This window comes from Triturus cristatus, chromosome 5_2 (assembly GCF_964204655.1).
Source record: "Triturus cristatus chromosome 5_2, aTriCri1.1, whole genome shotgun sequence".
Classification (NCBI taxonomy): domain Eukaryota; kingdom Metazoa; phylum Chordata; class Amphibia; order Caudata; family Salamandridae; genus Triturus; species Triturus cristatus.
In genome coordinates this window covers 952,583,972-952,597,995 of record NC_140588.1, presented here as the reverse complement: position 1 = coordinate 952,597,995, position 14,024 = coordinate 952,583,972, and positions in this window count along the sequence as shown.

The window sequence follows — 14,024 nt, the reverse complement described above, 5'->3', positions numbered from 1 at the left end:
AAAATAATTATTTACAATTGTACAGTGTAAACCTTAAAACAAAGAATACCATGGATGCCATTTAGCGGCACTGCTCCTACTTTGCTCTTTAGTTACTCAGTTCTCGGAACAGAAATAAAACAAGCATTAGCAAAGGTAAAAGGTCTTTATTAGCAAAGCAGTTCTATTGGCTTTTTGGAATTCTTGATTGCAAATGATAATCAGCGTTGGCAAAAAAAAGAAAGAAATGTGATGTTATTTATACCTACATGCATCAGCACACATGGAAGTTTATGAGTCAGGAAGCCATGGAGAGCCAGCAGGATGACCTAAACAGGCACTTGCATCACCATGCATTTAGCCTGATGAAGCCGCAATTTAGATTGTTTTATTTAGAGTTCCAAGATGGTAGAGTCCTATCTTGGAGCAGTAAATAAAAAAAAGAAATAAATGTAATCTAAAGCACTTCTTAAGAACGGTGCAGCTCAGGGTAACATTACAGCTGCTTTGGCCTCCCAAATAAACAAGGTGTGAAAAAAGGCTGCAAGAGGGGCCGTACAGCAATAGAGAAGTGGGCGGTGAGGAGGAGGGGGTTTATATTTTGTTTTTTGAAAAGCATGCAGGGTAGCAACAGAATAGCTGTGAGTGTAGGCTTGGGGCAATACACAGAGTGGTGGGATTTGAGGAAGGAAGTAGTGATGGAGCGGGTAGTACAAAATTCTGTATACCCCCCCCCCATTCTGCATGTTTATAATAATCTGAATAATTAACTAATACTAATCATATTAATTGGTTTGCAGTGATACATTTACCAATCATACTACCAAAAGAATTACATGTGGGAATTGCACATTGTATGGCTATATTAATTGTAAAATAACTTGAGTACGCATATTAATAGTAGGAAATTAGAATATTGCATGTTATATGTTGCTTTGGTGATGTATTTGTGATTTGTGCTTTATTCAGTAAGTCTAAACCGCTCTGAGTGTTGCTTCTGCTAGATATATACACACACATACGGGTATTAGCAAGGGGATAACATTTTATTAGTCATATCTATGTTTTAATTACGTTTTTGTGTTTCTTTTGCTTAAGTTGACCATTTCGGCCTAAACAAGATGGCTGAACGAGACGTTAAACGTGACTGCCCTGACAACACGAGGTTCTGGGTGAAGTGCGCATGCGTCACCACTAGCAGCAGTGGCCTGGACCTAACCCCGGGAGAACATGTACCCTTCAAGGACGCTCCGGGAACCTAGCCAATACCAAAGACAATGCTTGATTTAAAAACCGGAACCAGCAAGTATGATGAGTTAATCGTTTGGATACCCTGAGAACTTCACCCCACAACCCCAAGTCAACCAATCAGGACTTTCTAAACCCCGATCTTGATACTTTTTGACATTATTTTCATTATAAAAGTAGGTAGGGAAATGAACTAGGGGCTGCTGCTTAAACTCGCTCTTCTTTGACGAACTCGATTTCCTGATGTTATGCTGATGGAGAGGACGGTGACACTGCTGGACAGCTGTTATCCTGAATCTTTGAGAGACTGAACTGCGGCCTAACTTTGCTGAATACATTTCTTCCTTGACTGACTGACTTAGAGGACGACTTTAGCCAGAATAGGTAAATATGATGCTCTGAAATGCTGATGATGATTTCTAACGATTCTTGCAATATTTCTTAGATAAAGAATACTTGATTAATTGACAAATGTGTTGTGTCGATTATTTGAAGAAGAGAATAACGGTAAAGAAGTAATGTGTAGATAGAGGAGTTTAGTCACTAAAATCATAGATAACAACTAAATGATCCATCTCCTTATGAGAGCGATATCTTAGAGTTGAAGTTAATGTATTTAGGGTAAGGTAAAGGTATTCCTTTCATGTCAGCGTTTGGAAGCTTATTTCCCTAGGAAAACAGATCAACTGAGTGTAAGTATTGGTGTTATGGGCCCCACCACTGAATGTATATGAGTGAATTTGATGTTGAAGTAGTTGGTCTGTGAATTTGATGTTCCATGCTGCAGCAGTAGCACGAGGAAAAAGTAAGAAAACTCATGGTTTCTAATGTAGTTCTAGAAGAAAAAAACAAGCAGTGGAAGAACATGAGTCTTCCAATCAGAGTACAGGCAAGGAGAAGTGCTGCACATATACAACTATACAAATAAATACTTCAATTGAGATTGTGTATAAACTAACAAATGTCTTTGTATTTTAAAGGCATGTCCTTTATCTCCAGTCTCTCTTGCATGGCACTATTGCCAGAGGTTTAGGTGGATACACAGTTATGCTACGTTAGTCCTTTCCCAGAATACACAGGCTATGATGGATTTGAAAAGTGTCACCCCATTACCTCTTTACAAATCTTCCTCCTCACAGGCCTTACACTGATGAGAGTGGGTGAAGTCCTGGTAACAGGCAAGTGCACACATCCTTTGAAACAAGCAGCATTTAGTAGACCCATATCTGCCCAGAGGAGATATCTACTGGACCTTTAATCAGGAAATTATGTTTATCTGTTTCCCGTAAGGCTGACTCAGTACAGGTAGCAAGGTTCTGCTCTGTGTCTGGCTAGGTTCCATATCTTGATTTCTTTGCGTTACAATTTTTATTCATTATTTTCTGGTTTTGGGATGTGCAATTTGAGAAGTTCTACAATTATGGCTCCAACTAGAAACCAATTTGGTTTTGCTATTCCTTGTTTATCAAGATGAGCCCTTCCATGCAGATCATATATAGGAGACCAGTCCATACTTGAGGGTGCCTACTTTGACATACACTAGCTGTGGTGTACTTTTCGGGGTTATACATTAGTGCAGTTTGTCCTTTAGTGTCCCTTTATAGGTCTGTGTTAAGGGTGGTGTGGTATTTGCCTTATGTATTAGAAAGATGTCTTCTTTTGGAATGCTCACTGGTTGTAAATCTAGAATGTAGAGTACTTGGAACTGGTTGCCAAGTGCTCACTGTCAGCTGCTGTTGGGTGTCCTGTGGATGGGACCTTGCTATATCTGTATCCTGAATAAAGAAGATTATACCTGAACTTCTCTATCCATTGTACTTCTTCACACTAGATACAGATATAGCTAGGTCCCATACAAGTCTTTTAATTAAAGGCTTCCTTTAAGGATTTCTCACATTTAATTAAAGACTTCCTTATTGCCCAACATGCTTGAACGCAACGCGGAGCATTTTTCAAATGTGCATCATTACCTGCATGCGCTGATCTCTATCACGCTCCTGCATGCGCTGGTCTCTGTCGCATTCCAGCTCCGTTCTTTGCCTCAGAGAAGGCCGACGTGTGGAGAAGACTGATGTAATTACTCCTACGTTGTACGATGTGATGTTGCTAGGCAACTTACAGCATACAAGGAAAGTTCTGTTTCTTCACGCACTTCTACGTTGTGTGACGTGCTGTTGCTGGGCAACTTACAGCATACACAGAAAATTCTCCTTGACAATGCGTCCTACTTGGTGGATCTTCTGTTTCCAGCAACGCGCTGTCACGAACAGCAATTTCATTCGACTTGCACGTTTTTTCTTCAGTTTATCACCACACGCTGACGCGCACAGCTATTTTGACCTACTTATTTCTAGTTGAACACCTTGATACCTGCAATTTGTTTAAGCTGATGTGCACAGCATTTACATATTGATTTTTGTGTGTCAGTTGACAAAAGCACGTCTTCTTTTACTGCGCTGACACGCACAGCTTTCTTACTGGTTGCACATCTTGATACCTGCAATTCATTTACGCTGATGTGCACAGCATTTACATTCTGATTTTGTGTGTCAGTTAATGAAAGCATGACTTATTTTACTACGCTGACATGCGCAGCTTTCTTACTTACTCATTACTTATAACCAGGTTGACAAGGATAATCCCTTACTCAATTATTGTTGACCAATGTTTCTGAACTATATTTCATGTACAGATCTGCGTAATGAAACTCAATACGTGACATCATTAAGGAGAAGTTCAGTTATTCGCTTAATGCTCATCAACCACGCTGTCAAGCACTGTTTTTTTTTCAAATGTGTTGCTTGTCAACTTTTTCACAACCTCAGTTCTCAGGCCTGGGTGATGAGGCTCACAACGTACTTACAATTACTAAATAGCTACATTATTTACACTACTTATCTATTATTAGTTCAAGTTTATTGCTTTAAAAAATATGCAAACCGTTACTTCTCCACCTTTTTTCCTCTCTAACCCTGGTGATCCTCCCATACGTTGGTCAAAATGGAAGAAAGTCCTTCTAAACAATGCACTAGTATGTAGGGTATCACTAAGCGCAGAAAGATAATCAGCGTTATTATTACATTATTTGGGTTCAGAGGGTCAAGAGGTGTTTGAGCATCTTCCTGACTTGAGTGATAGTGAATCAGAGAATCTCAATGAATTTGAGATTAATCTAAAAAAAACTTGATAAGCACTATCTTCCGAAAGTTAGCACCATCTTAGAAGAGTACCATTTTGAAAGACGAGTGCAAAAGCATGAAGAATCTGTTAAGGCATACATTACTGCTCCTTGCAAGTTGGCTGCTACTTGTAAATTTGATGGCTCTTTTGAAGAGCACATTCGTGATCAGTTTATACTAGGATGCAATATTGAGAAACTTAAAGATGAACTTTGGCAGAAAGACGACCCAAAGTTAGATGAGGCTGTCTCTATAGCCAAAACAGTAGAATACTCTCTTGCATGTGTCGAGCTCATCAAGAAGGAAAATGCTGTCCTGGAGGAGAAAGTCCACTCTGTTACGAAGAATCATACATACACAAAGCCTGCACTAAAGCCTACCTGGAAACAACGTGAACCCATTCCTCCCTTTACTGCTTCCAAACTCAAAGGAAACTCCAAGATGAAGTGCTACCGATTTGACATGATCGGTCATCTTGCTAATGACAAGTCATGCTCTGCTCTCTCTTCAAAATGCCTTAATTGTGGAAAAATTGGTCACTTAGCCAAAGCCTCTAGGGCACAAAAGCACAAGAAGGTCAAAGACGTTTCTTCTTGAGGATAAAAACTATTCCTAGTGTGATGAACTACATTGTGGGGAATTCTCACTACAGAATGGCAAAAACAAGTGTAAGGGGCCTGTGGATGAAGTACAGGTGAATGATTGTAATATCAGAATGCTTTTTGATTCAGGTGCAAAGATCTCCTTCATACCTAAAGACTTCTTTGACGCAGAACTACATGGGAAAGTGAGAATCTACAAACCTGACCTCAAGCCCCAGGCTTACAGTGTAAAAACTATAAAATTGTTTGGCTATTTCGTAGGCAACATTGAAAACAGAGGAAGGCTGACTGCAGGTAAAATGTATATCTCCTGTAGAGGTGATAGCATAATTAGTTGGTTTCACCAAGCTGATCTGGGTGTGTCTTTGGTTCCTGGTGGAGATCCCTGCATCATCCTCAGAGACATCTCTTCAAATCCAACCTCTTTGAACATTGCTTCAATTGGGATTGATCCAAGCTGTGCCTTACGTGCTGAATTCAAACAAGTTTTCAGTGAGAGGTTGGGTTGACTCTCGGGTTATACTCACAAAATTACACTAAAGCCTGATGCTGTTCCTGTGACGTGTAAAGTACGTGGTGTACCATTTGCCATGCGGGAGTCAATGCGGTCTGAACTAGAGAAGTTGAAGAAAGAGGGTATCATTGTTGAAACGGAGGCATGTGAATGGTTGGCTCTGGTGGTCCTTGCGTGCAAGGCCTCGGCAGAAGTACGCTTATGTGTGGACCTCTGCTCTTAATCGTGAGGTTTTTGCTGACAGCTATCCCCTACCTAACCTCACAGAGATGCTAGCTCAGCTAAGTGATGCACGTGTCATCTCCACTCTAGATCTCAGGGTAGCCTATCATCAAGTTGAAATTGATGAGGAGTCCATGAATCTGACTGCCTTCATAACTCCTTTTGGAACATAGAAGTTCACACATCTTCCGCTTGGCCTGATTTCTGCAGCCTCCGTATTCTAAAGAGTCATGGAAAATGTGTTAAACGGTGTTGATGGAGTTAAAATGTACCAAGATGACGTTCTGGTTCATGGCTCCTCTCAACAGGAACATGATGTGAAATTGAAGGCTGCCCTTGAACGATTTGCTGCAAGGGGGTTGACTTTGCCGGAAAACAAATGCAAGTTCAATCTCTCTGAAATTGATTACCTGGGCCACTGCTTGAAGGAGGGTGGTGTTAAACCCAGGGATCATGTGGTAAAGACCATTGATGAACATCCTGTTCCACAGTCCAGAGATGAGATAGTCACTTTGCTCAGGATGGCGGAATTCTACAATAAATGTGTCTCACGTTTTGCATGTTGCACCTCTACGTTGAGATCTCTTTTAAAAAAAGGGGTATGAATTTTTTGGTCCTCACAGTGTCAATTGGAGTTCGAGGATGCCAAGAAAGCTCTTAGTTCTGCTCCTTGACTTCAGAGCTTTGACACCTCCTTAAGCTCAGTTCTTATCACTGACTCTAGTTCACGGGGCTTAGGCGCAGTTCTTAAAAAAGTGAGGGACGGCAAGGAAGTCACCATAATGTTCCTCTCCAGGACTCTTGTTGGTCCGGAACTTCAATATTCCGTAATTGAGAAGGAAGCACTGGGTAGCTTCAGGGCCATCAAGAAATTGAAAAAGTTTCTCTGGGGCAGTTCATTTGTTGTTCATTTAGATCACAAGCCTTTAAAGGAAGTGTTCTGCAAAAAAGGTCTAGATGCAGTTTCCTATAGAATATGTAAGTGGGTGATTGCCCTACAAGATTTCAACTTTGTAGTGAAGTGCATACCCGGGGTAGAAAATAAAGTTGCAGACTGTCTCACTCACTTGGTGCCTAAACAAGGCGAGGAAGTTTCCCTGCATCCTGAAGACTCATGAGAAATTGATGAATTTAAGGTGTGTGAAATTGTGGAGGGAGTTGTTTCAGAGGCAGAATGGAAAAACGCAATGAAGAGTGATGTGGATATGCATGACGTTTGCAACCTGGTGTCAATGGGTTGGTCTGGCATCAAAAGCCTGAGTGAGAGTGCCCGGAAGTTCTGGAACTTTAGGAATGAGCTTTCAGTGAGCTAAGGGTTGCTTTGGAGAGGTACTAGACTTGTTCCTTTTTCTTCAGTCAGAACGCAAATTATCCATTTAGCTCACCAAGGACATCAAGGGATCTCCAAGACCAAGGAAAGGGTATTTTTACACTTCTGGTGGCCTGGTATTGATATTCTGATTGAGCGAAAAATAAAAGCTTGGATAGAGTGCAATACCTCTGATAAGGTGTACAAAACTAGGTTGCAACCGATGATTATATGAGAAGCATCCACATGATGTTGGCAAGAGGTAGCTTTAGATCTCTTGGGGCCTGTTTCCAGTAAAACAGGACAATTCTACAGCCTGGTCCTCATCGACATGTTCTCAAGATGGCCCGAGATCAAGGTCACACAAAGTATAGAAACTAGAGACATCACTAAATCTTTGCACAAAATTTTCGGCAGGGAAGGACTTCCAGAATCTCTTTTGACGGACAATGGTTTCCAGCTTGTGTCAAGGGAGATGGAGGAGTTTTTAGCCAATGAAGGGATTAAGCACAAACGTTACTCCCTATACCATCCCGAGTGCAACGGAATGGTAGAGAAGTTCAACCGTGTTCTTAAAGAATCAATTCAGCTAGCCAAAGAGCAGGGTAAGGACTGGAAAGCTGATATTCTTGAGAGAGCCATAGTCTGCAGGGTGACCCCTCATTCTAACACTGGCAAAATTCCCTTTGAGCTGTTTAGGGGGCGCACCACCAACACGTACATGTTTCAGTCTTGGGTGAGAGGAAAAGGTGCTGAGATTGTGAATCCTGAGGACGCTCATTGGTTGGCGCTCCAGGATCTCAAGTCTGCCAAAAGAAAAGTGAACTTTGATGCCCGGCATGCTGTTGCTCACACCAAAGTGCGTGTTGGTGACCGTGTGAAAGTACGCTTCCCTCAGATGTCTGCTGGTTCGAAGTTCTCTCCTCCTTTCAGGGTGACCAAGCTATTTCGCAATGCTGTGAAGCTAGATGATGGGTGCATTTGGAATTTGAGTAGGATTGCTCCCATGTCTGTAGTTGTTTCCAGATGTTTCAACAAACCCTTTGATCAAGATAATCTGTTTACTCAACCCAATGTTGTTGCTCCTCTGCGTAGGAGCTCCCGTACACTTAGAGCCCCTGCGACTCTACGCGATTATGTTTTAAACTGATTATAATCATTATGTCCTTGTAATTCACCAGCCTTATGATTTTTTGAAGGCTTGATCTTCCTATCTGATTTGCATCACTATTTCTTTACTTTAGTTTGGGGGAAGGTGTTAATGTATTAGAAAGCTGTCTTCTTTTGGAATGCTCACTGGTTGTAAATCTAGAATGTAGAGTACTTGGTACTGGTTGCCAAGTGCTCACTGTCAGCTGCTGTTTGGTGTCCTGTGGCTGGGACCTGAACTTCTCTATTCCTTGTACTTCTTCACAGGTGGCGAGGTTCCTCACAATAGGGTTCCCATCAACAACTACCCATACGGCTGAGCCACATCACTGAGATCAATGGGATTGTCTCTTGATTGCATTGGGAGATGAGACATTCAGCTGTACAGTGTACAAGGCAGGGGTTCTGTGTCATTTATTATGGTTAACATATTGGACATGACTTTGTCCTATACCCGTTTTTAAGTCTCGCTGAGCCAAAGGCTCGAAGAGACATTTTATATGTGGGATTTTCGAAGTACTACCCACAGTTTTGGCTGGCCTAAACCTTGAGTGCACGATCACATGCACGTGCACAGCTGCTCCCACTCCCCCCTCCCGGGCTCCTTTGAGCACTTCAAAGGGTCCGCTCCCCCGTCCCGCCACGCTCCGCCGGGCTTCTTAATCCCAGCAACCAAATGTGAGCGCCACTCTTTCAACCACCCCAGCCCCCACTAACAACAACAAGGTCCGCTCCCCCGCCAAGCATCCTACAAAACTGTCCCAGCCCTCGAGCTGTTGATGCCTTCTGTCTGCCTCATTCATTGCTTCCTACACATCAGCTTTACTTGCTTTTTCCCTGTCCCCACAACAGGCAACATACACAAGCCCTTTTGCTTCCTGCAAGCTATTTACGCACAAAAATCTGAGGTTTCCACAATTCACAGCTACTTTTCAGTATTAAAACACTAATCCCACTGCTGCCTGGATAGTGCCCTGTCACAAGGGACCTTAATTCCACATGGAAACACACTTACAAACACAGGGCAAAATGCAAAGTACTGTGGTGGGGGAGGGAGGGGAGCACGCACAAGCCCAAAGACGTGCAAGCCCGCTCCATTCATCAGCTTTTGGATGTTATAAAATCCACAGTAGTTTAATACACCATAACATAGCATAACATAACAAAACATAGCCTAGCCTAACATAAAATAACAGCATAACATAACAGAACATAGCCTAACATAACAAAACATACCATTACATAACATAATAAAACATAGCCTAGCGTTGCATACCATTGCATAGCATACCATAACTTAACAAAACATAACATAACAAAACATAGCCTCGCCTAACATAACACAACAAATCATAACATAGCATAACAAAACATAACATAGTATAGCATAATATAACATAGTATAGCATAACATAACATAGTATAGCATAACAAAACATAGCATAGCATAACAAAACATAGCATAGCATAACAAAACAAAGCCTAGCATAGCAAAACACAACAAAACATAGCATAGCATAACAAAACATAGTATAGCATAAACAAACACAACAAAAAATAGCATAACATAACAAAAGTATCAAAACAAAACATAGCATACCATAACAAAGCATAGCATAACAAAACAAAGCATAGCATAGCATAGCATAACAAAACATAGCATAGCATAACAAAACATAGCATAGCATAAGAAAAAATAGCATAGCATAACAAAACTCAACAACACATAGCATAACAAAACATAGCAAAACAAAGCAAAGCATTTCATAACAAAACACACCAAAACGTAGCATAGCATAACAAAACATAGCATAGCATACCAAAACATAGCATAGCATAGCAAAACAAAACATAGCATAACAAAACACAACAAAACATAACATAGCATCACAAAACATAGCATAACAATACATAGCATAACAAAACAAAGCATAGCATAACAAAACACAACAAAACAGCATAGCATAAAACATAGCATAGCATAACAAAACACAACATAGCATAGCATAACAAAATATAGCATAACAAAACATAGCATAACATAACAAAACACAACAAAACGTAGCATAACTAAATACAAAATAGCATAGCATAACAAAACAGAACAAAACAGCATAACAAAACAAAACATAGCATAGCATAACAAAGCATAGCATAGCATAACAAAACAAAACATAACATAGCATAACAAAACATAGCATAGCATAACAAAATACAACAAAACACAACAAAACATAGCATAGCATAACTAAACAAAACATAGCATAGCATAAAAAAACATAGAATAGCATAGCATATCAAAACAAAACATAGCATAACATAGCATAGCATAACTAAACATAGCATGGCATAGCAAAACACAACAAAGCATAGCATAACACAACACAACAAATCACAGCATAGCATAACAAAACAAAGCATAACAAAACAAGCATAGCATAACAAAACACAACAAAACATAGCATAGCATCGCAAAACAGCATAGCATAACAAAACAAAGCATAGCATAGCAAAACACAACAAAACATAGCATAGCATCGCAAAACAGCATAGCATAACAAAACAAAGCATAGCATAGCAAAACACAACAAAACATAGCATAGCATAACAAAACATAGCATAGCAAAACATAGCATAGCATAGCAAAACATAGAATAGCATAACAAAACACAACAAAACATAGCATAGCATAACAAAACACAACAAAACATAGCATAGCATAACTAAACAAAACATAGCATAGCATAAAAAACATGAAATAGCATAGCATATCAAAACAAAACATAGCATAAAAAAGCATAGCATAGCATAACAAAACATAGCATAGCATAACAAAACATAACATAGCATAGCAAAACACAACACAACATAGCAAAGCTTAACACAACACAACAAATCACAGCATAGCATAACAAAGCATAGCATAACAAAACACAACAAAACATAGCATAGCATCACAAAACATAGCATAGCATAACAAAACACAACATAGCATAGCATAACAAAAAATAACATAACAAAACATAACAAAGCATAGCTAAACAAAACACAACAAAACGTAGCATAGCATAACTAAACAAAACATAGCATAGCATAACAAAACAAAACATAGCATAGCATAACAAAACATAGCATAACGACGCATAGCATAACAAAACATAGCATAACAAAACATAGCATAGCATAACAAAGCATAGCATAGCATAACAAAACATAGCATAGCATAACAAAGCATAGCTAAACAAAACGTAGCATAACAAAACACAACAAAACACAGTATAGCATAACAGAACATAACAAAACATAGCAACGCATAGCATGGCAAAACAAAACATAGCATAACAAAGCATAGCATAACAAAACACAACAAAACATAGCATAGCATAACAGAACATAACATAACAAAACATAGCATAGCATCACAAAACATAGCATAGCATAACAAAACAAAGCCTAGCATAGCAAAACACAACAAAACATAGCATAACTAAATACGAAATAGCATAGCATAACAAAACAGAACAAAACAGCATAGCATAACAAAAAATGGCATAACAAAACAAAACATAGCATAGCATAACAAAGCATAGCATAGCATAACAAAACAAAACATAACATAGCATAACAAAACATAGCATAGCATAACAAAATACAACAAAACATAGCATAGCATAACTAAACTAAACAAAACATAGCATAGCATAAAAAAACAAAGAATAGCATAGCATATCAAAACAAAACATAGCATAACAAAACATAGCATAGCATAACAAATCATAGCATGGCATAGCAAAACACAAAAAAGCATAGCATAACACAACACAACAAATCACAGCATAGCATAACAAAACATAGCATAACAAAACAAAGCATAGCATAACAAAACACAACAAAACATAGCATAACAAAATATAGCATAGCCTAACAAAACATAGCATAGCCTAACAAAACAACACATAGCATAGCAAAACACAACAAAACATAGCATAGCAAAACAAAACATAGCATAACAAAACATAGCATAGCATAACAAAACAAAGCATAGCATAACAAAACATAGCATAGCATACACAAAACATAGCATAGCATAACAAAACATAGCATAGCATAGCATAACATAACATAAGAAAACATAGCATTAAGTTTGATAAACTCATAGTAGCGGGCTAGCTAGCTTTAACGGGCAGTGAGTGTAAGCAACTCCGTAAACCCAGAAGCAGTCACTCGGTCACTTTTGCTCTTGTATTGCAGTGGCTTCGTTTATTAAACAGTGCCCATATTTATACTGTTAGCACTTTACTTGTGCAAATTTCAGGGCTCACAAAACTTTGGTGAATCGAAATTCACAACAGAGGCTGTTAAGTTCGTGCTATATAGAACCCTAAGGATAAATAAAAAACATTGCCATTTACAATGTGAATAGCTCCAACAAACACAAGACCTTTTTCAAAGTACAAAACATTGCCATTTACAATACCAATAGCTCCAGCTCCAACAAATGCGAGACCTATTGCATTTCCAATGCTTGTTGTATTTGGAATATTGGCAATGTGTTAGAGAATACTAGGTTTTTCTGTGGGAGTAGTGAGGTAATAGCCACAGAGAGTTGGAGCTGAAGCTGAGCCTTGCAAGGAGATGTTGATGGTGTATCATGAAGATCTGCCGTAAATATTCCCAGCAATGTATGCCTGCCTGCCTGGCAATTACAAGACTTAACAACTTTGTTCACTAACAAAATGTGAATCAAGACCATCACATGCAGGTTCAATATTTCTTTTCTCTTCTCTCCAACCTTTCTGATAGTACAATTTGTAGCATTTAGATGTGGGATGCAGTTGCTTATTCTAGCCTTTAAGGCAACCTTTGGAACTACTCATTTGCTGTGGGTCATCATCCCTAAAAGAAATGTGCAACTTTATGTGCTGGGGGGCTAGCTTCAGTTTCTATGTGTTGCCCTCTTTATGGTTGTCACTGGAATGTTGCACCTTGCAGGAGATATCTCTTTCTCCCTATCGCAGATCCTTGCTGATACATAGAGTGGAACGTATATAAACACTGAGGCAAGCTGGATATTCTGCTGCTGATGGATATTCTTGAGACTGTGCTATCCAAGTACGTATGTCCTTTGTATTTACCATTATAAGAATATTATTAATAAGAATAATTGCTTTGTGGTGCTTTATAGGACTCTTCGGCCCTCACTAAACACTGCATTAGAAGTTATTTTGTTGTTCTGCACATTGAGATCTATGTTTAGTGATGTTTATTGTTTTAGGAGCTCTGTTGAGGAGTGAATTGCTGTACAATTGTTGACTTCAGTGCACATGTTCTTGAGACTGCGGTTCACATGTACATGAGGCTGATCCTCTCAAGACATTGCAGCAGGTTTCGTTCTAACTTCCTCTGAGTGAGAGATCTGTAGCAATGTGCATGGGTGTTCATGTTCCCTGAGGCTCCTGAGGTCATCCAGAATAGATGATCAAAGGTTCTCCTAATATGGGCATTTTTTCTAGGTTTACTCTCTGTCCTTTGTGTTTTACTCTGCCGTCCAGAATAAAGCAAGTTTACTTAATTTGCTGTGTCAATGCAACCAAGATCAGCATGAGACATGCAGATCCCACATGAGTCCATGATGGAATCACTCAGAAGTGTGTATAGGTGTTATTTATTTAATTAGCTTTTTATAAGTACTAAAAGTAAGCTACATTCCAGTCTTATTTTCATATGTTTTAGGACAATAAGTGAGAATACTGCAAAAAGGTATTGCTGAAATAGCATTTCAGAATTACTATTTGGTTCAGGCGTATGGTGGCTGTAGAGTG